This window comes from Numida meleagris, chromosome 16 (assembly GCF_002078875.1).
Source record: "Numida meleagris isolate 19003 breed g44 Domestic line chromosome 16, NumMel1.0, whole genome shotgun sequence".
Taxonomy (NCBI): Eukaryota; Metazoa; Chordata; class Aves; order Galliformes; family Numididae; genus Numida; species Numida meleagris.
Window position 1 is genome coordinate 9,825,090 of NC_034424.1, and position 6,139 is coordinate 9,831,228.

Genomic DNA, 6,139 nt, shown 5'->3' on the forward strand with positions numbered 1-6,139 from the left:
GGAGATTTTATACCATCTGTATTTACAACATGAATATTTCAGCAAATGTGACATTTTGGAGACTTCTGTCCTCTAGATTTGGTGATGACACACATCTGGGTCAGGAGAGCCGCAGGTCCACCAGCAGCGTCCTGTCAATAACTCACTGCTCTGAGTGCTGAGCAGCGCTCACAGGACACGCTCCGGCACTGCGGGGTTTGTTGGCTCATTGAGCTGACACCATTCAGAAGCAACATAAAAACAGGTTTTGATCTCTGGCTGCTGGCCTCCATCTGAAGAGCACAGAGCAGGAGGTAGCCCCGTGGCAGCCATCCCACTGATGTCACTGTAATGTGGGCACTGTTTTACTGTCACTTATCAAAGGAAAACAGGAACGGGGCAGGGTGAGGGGAGGCCCTTTTCAGCTCCACTGCTAGGTGCCCTGGGCACCACCCACAGCCCTGTCCTGCTCAGAACAGTGCAGATTGTCACACCTGTGGGGGCCACAGCACCTGCTGCTGTCAGCCTCAGGCAGCCCCACCTGCCCCACACCACCCACAGAGCACATTTAAGCACAGCTCTGGACCCTTTCTGCTTCTGCTGAGCTCTGCTATGGGCTCTGCTCACCTAGCCTCTGCCCTGCAGGCTGGTGGCTTGGCCTCGGTTCTGTCTCATCCTGAGCTGTTGCACCAGGGAGACATAGAACAGCATCCTCCCAGCAAGTCTTTGAAGGAAAAGAAGAAATTCTGGGAATGGGTGTTTCTGTTAAGCCCAGGTGAGATTTTTCTTTCCTTTTATGAAACACCACTCTTAAAACATTAACATTGCAAAGATTCTGCACTTTGCCTATGAAAGCTCTGCTTGACATGAGCCTCCTTCAGCCAGGAAGGGGCTGAGGAGCCCTTCTTCCCCTAATGCCAGCCATTATCGTGGTGTTGGGGCATTACAAACGCCCTGCCTGAGCCTGGTACTGTGTGCCTTGGGGGGTGGCTCTTTACATGGGGGCTTCTAAGTGGGGTGTGAGGGCCTCCACCACTCCTGCTGCCTCTCAGTGAGAAGACATTCCTGTTTTCCTGATGATGCTGTAACTGTCTGTTTATGGCTGCCACTGGCATTGCCCTGCCCTGAATGCTGTCAGGCAGCCGAGCAGCGCACTGGGGTGCTAAGCGGCACAAGCTGCAGCAGCCAAGGAGCCGGGCAGCAGCATAACGCTGCCAGCTGGCCTGGGAGCTGTGGCAGGGGAGCCAGCCTGCCCTGAACGGAGGGGATGGCCCTTGGTGGCACACAGCCTTGCTGCGCTCCTGCACGCAAAGGAGTGAGGCTGGAGGCGGCTTGGGGCTGCACCAGGGGGCAGCAATCTTCTGGCTGCAGCGCTGACACCAATGTGTGCATTACTTTGAGTTTAGGAAGAACAAAGGATGCTGTGGTTCTGCTCCGGTGAATCTGAAGCTCGGAGCCGTAGTTCCTGGGGCCATGTAAGGTGGAATGAAGAGGGGGCTGCATCTAGGGAATGCCTCACAGAGCCAGCTGGACTGTGAGCAATGCCAGCGCTGTCAAATGGTCACTGCATGAATTATGGACAGAATTCCTCTATGCAAACACCAGGTCACTGAGTGCCACTGGCTGGCAGCGTGTTCCTGGGACAGCAGTGCTGCATCTGTAACCGCCATTGACTGTGGCTTTCCCTGCACACCTTCCCAGGGAGGACTCACAGCAGCACGGTGTGTGCAGGGCACCCTGGCCCGTGCGGGTGGGCACTGGGCAGTGTGCAGCAGTGCCCTGATAGCAGCTGGAGGGCAGGGCAGTGTGTACTGAGTCTGTACTGAGTCTCTGCTCTGGCTACAGGGAGCCCCGCAGCGCCCATCACCAGCAGGAAAGTGAGGTGAGCACCAACACTCCACCACAGGGCTCGCAAAGAAAGCGTTATTTCCCCAAATGTGTTCATCATTCAAAATCATTCAAGCAAAAGTCTCCATCTTACTGTAGCTATTACTCATGATCTGAAAACCTGAATACGTGCAGCCCTGGGTAATTAAGCGATGTGTTTTTTCTGCCCTCTGTTTGGGTAGAAGGGAAGCTACAGCTGAGCTCTGGCTGTCTTGCAGAACAGACAGGGCTGCTCCTGGTGGGGCTTGGACAACCCTGCTTCAGTGTGGAGCCACTGAAGTGGCAGCACATTGGGCACACTGTTCCCCTCTGCCACATGCTGCTTCGAGCCTGGCTTCCCTGGCACAGAGGGGCTGATGGAGCTGTGGTCCTGGGCCGCCCCTTCCCGTGAAGAGTGCCTCAACCTGTTCTGCAGCACGAGGCCCAGCATAGCGTGGCTGTCCCTTGGTGCTCTATGAATCACAACTGTCAGTGGCAGCATTGATGTATGCTGGTGTTCCTTACACCATAACTGAACTGGGCTACAATATGTAGGCTGTTCTGAAAATAATGCTTACTATTTTTTCCATGGAAACTACAACATATAGGGAGACCAGCTGCACAGCTCTGAGCCCAGCCTTAGGCACAGGCACTGCCCCAGCCCTGGTCCAGCACCCCAGGGGCTTGGTAGCACGGTGGCTGCTTGCATGTGAGCTGTGCTGCTGCAATGAGCGGAATCGCTGTCCCTGCGGGGCTGCATGGAGTAACTGACCTCGCTGCCTTTCCTTTAGTTCAGTGAACTGTTTAAGCATGTGCTTAAAATGGTACATATGTTTTAGTGCTTTGCTGACCTGGGGCTAAGTGAGGCACTGATAGCACTAAATAGTGTTTCCTTTTGTATTCAGGCTCCTGCATGAACTGAAGCTTTGCTTGGGGAGTTGCAAAACCAGCACAAGTGTGCAGGGTGACTTTGAGCTGCTTGCTGCTATGCTGCAGGGACCTGGCAGCACCCAGTGTGAGGCTAAGGGACTGCGGCCAGGCGGGCAGGGACTGGCCTGGTAGTGCAGCTGGGGCTGGCAGTGAGCAGGGTTGACTGCCCCCACCATGCCCCCAGCCTGAGGAACCTTCATGTGCTAGCAGATGCAGCACGCAGGCAGCTCAGTGCAGCATTACCACCTTTGTCCTTCTGCTCTGCCCTTACTTCATTCTGCTGAGGCTGTACCATTCTATGAAGGTTAATGTTGCTCATGACTGTAGGCAGTTTCCAGCTGGAGAACATGGCACATTCCTTCGCCTTTCCCACCTATCAGTGCTCTCACCTTGGGGCCCTAGGGAACTGTCCTCTCACTCAGCAGCGTTCAGGAGGTGCCTTGTGTTCAACATAAGACATCACTGGCCTAGTCCACCCAGCTGTGTGCTCCCCGGCAGAGGGGGTGGCTCAGGTCCCTGTCCCTACAGTGCCCCAGCACCAGGCCTCGGGGAGCAGCACAGCAGTTCTGCTGTTGGGAAATTCATGAACAATTCATAAATGTGTTTTACAGACAGCTGTTAGTGTGTGCTGAACAGAGCTCATTTCGTCAAGGAAAACCAGTTACAGGGTTATAGCAGGGCCACTTAAATATTATGATCCATAACATATAAACAGTGGGCTGAGTGCTGCTGCTGCTTTGTGCTGTACAGGCAGCACCGTGCGCTCTGCCCAGGCTCTCGCAGAAAGATCAAACTTGCAGTAAAATGAAATGCAAAAGAACACTGTGGGACCTGGTGGGTGGTCTGGAGGTTTTGACTCCCAAAATATCCCCGCTGCTCAGGATCATGTCACTACCTGAAGTGCTCTGGGATCTCTTCATTGAAGAGCAACCCACGCACATTCCAGGAGGCAGCAGGTGCATGCCTGAGAGCCTGTCCTGAGTGCTGCTTTGCTGTAGCTCAGACTTCTGCTGCAATTTTAAGAAATTGCATTTAGCTGCTGACCTTCCAGGGCAGTGCAGTGCCCATGCCCGTGCTGCCCTGAGGACAGGGGGATGTGCAGGAACTGCCACAGCTTCTGGAGAAAGTACCCGCTGCCTCTGGGGTGCACTCAGCCCACACACATCCCTTGTTCTGCTCACTGCAGTCCTCCAGTGCGTCTGTGCCTGGGACGTGTGCACTGGCAGCTGCACTGTTCCAGTGCCTGGACTGAAGCCTGCATGGGAGATACCAGGATGTTTCTGCTCCTTTCAGAAAGCCGTCCTGAGAGCCAGAGCCCAGCGTGTTGCGGGCAGTATATGTGGCAGGAGAACTCATGAGAAAAGGCATGGTCTGAATAAAAAACAAATGTACCTTGGAAAAGAAATATATGCAAAGTATTCAGGGGATAACATTATACTTGCAAATAGTTATGCTTTTGAGGAACTTTATCTGGTAGATGAACTGACTGCAGTATGGTTAGTCATGTACTTAATGCTATGGGAATGAGTATGTGCTGATTCAGAGCCTGTGCTAGTGCCCTGTGGAGGAGCACCACGGGGCCCATCTTAGCCTTGTGCACAGCAGCTCTGCGTGCCCCAGGCAGGACCAGCCCCTGGAGGGCAGTGTGCCTGGCACCGGGCAGCTCCTCCAGGGGGAGAGTGGCAGCAGCTGAGCTGTGCTGGGAGCAATGTGTCACTGCAGCTCATGCCACAGACGCACAGGGGTGTATGTTTGCAGTGTATCGTGGAACGTTTTGTGGATGCTAAGCAGCAATTAGAGTCTTCCTTTGGAATCAATTCATTTCACACTGCCATGGTAGCAGGGAGGATCTTATTGAAACTGTAGGATTTTTAATATTATTACGCTAAAGACTCTCTCAGTATCGGTGTCTCCGTGGAGGGTCATTAGCGCACTGTAATGGGTAGCAACTTCTCCAGTTCAGGAAATCTTGTTGTATTTGTAATGGGACATCTGGGGCATATATTATGTATGGGACATATATTTCTCATTTCCACCAGGCATCATCTTTCCTTCTCTCTAAATTATTCTCCAAATCAAAAAAATAAAAAATAAAAATCTTCCCCCTCAAAAAAGATGTATTCCTTATCTCTCTCTCTTTTTTTTTATTTAATCTTTGGACCCAGAAGCCACTACCATCACCAGGGCTGTACAGAGGAGTGCCACAGCCTCACAGTGAGGGAATGATGTGGGGCCCAGCCCTAGTCCTACACTGTGTTGGAGGAGCTCGGCTGGGGCAGGAGTGCCATGTTCTGGGGTACACAGAGCGCAGCCCCAGGCATTGCTGCCTGTCTCGTCATTAAGGTTCTCCCTACACCTTCGCAGAACCTTTCTTACTGCACTGCATACCCATCACTCCCAGAGCAGATGGAGGACAAGAACAGGTCACTGCCCTTCTCTTTGATGCTCCTCCAGGTTAATGCTTTCCTCCATCCTGCACTTTGCTTTTCACCTCCATTTGCTTTTGTTTCATTGTTGCTTTCCTTTAGTTCTTTCAGTGCTACACTAAAGGCTGCTGATGTCCCTCCTGCACTAACGTTCTGCTCTGTGGGTTATTTCTGTGACCCCCTGTAAGCCCGGTGCCCGGAGCTGGGTGCAGGACAGCTGCAGCATTACCCTATGGCTGCGGCTGTGCCACTGCTGCAAGCTGCACTGTGGTTTGCATCAGCTGTTAACTCAGTGCGTTCTCAATGCCATCGCTGGAACATGGTAACACTGAGCCAAATAGAGCTCTGCAGCAGCTCAGGCCAGGACGTCTCTGCGCTGCGGGGGCTCACAGCCTCTGCCCACCCAGCGGGCAGCACCTCACTGTGTGCCCCGCTTGGTTGCAGGCTGTGGTGTGTGCCGGGTGGATCGCTAAGGTCGGGTCAGCCCGGAGCTGTTTGACCCCGACCACTGCGGGCAGCTTTCCCGGGAACACAACTGCTGCACCGTCTGCTCCCATCGGCCCAGCACAGCTCCAGAGCGATGCGTGAGGGCACCGCGGACCTCGGCTGCTCTCCTCCCGGCACCAGCCGCGTGCAGGAGCCCAAAGGCTGCACCTCGTGGTGGGGTGAGGACGTGGGTGCAATGATTCTGAGATCCCTACACAAGCGGAAGTCAACAGACGCGTCATTCTCTTTGCAAAGTTTATTTTTTGGCACCGCGGAACTCCCAGCTTCCCGGACCGGCGGGGCACGGCCTCCAGGTGCGGGTGGGCCGCAGCGGACCCCCACTCCCGCGGGTTTCCTGTGGGTGGGGCCGCGCGGCCGCGCTTTCGGCGGTGCGTCTGGTGCCGGTCCCGCTCCGGGCGGCCGCGGTGAGTGCGGGCGGCTCCCGCGGGAGC

General features: G+C 54.4%; 1 protein-coding gene across 1 annotated transcript in view; it reads left to right on the plus strand.

Moving 5' to 3' along the window:
* MVB12B (multivesicular body subunit 12B) overlaps window positions 6,094–6,139 on the plus strand; it is a 50,061-nt gene continuing 50,015 nt past the window's right edge. Inside the window, exon 1 of the mRNA XM_021413690.1 lies at window positions 6,094–6,112. The gene's annotated coding sequence lies outside the window, so the exon portion shown is untranslated. The remainder of the gene's footprint in view (window positions 6,113–6,139) is intronic.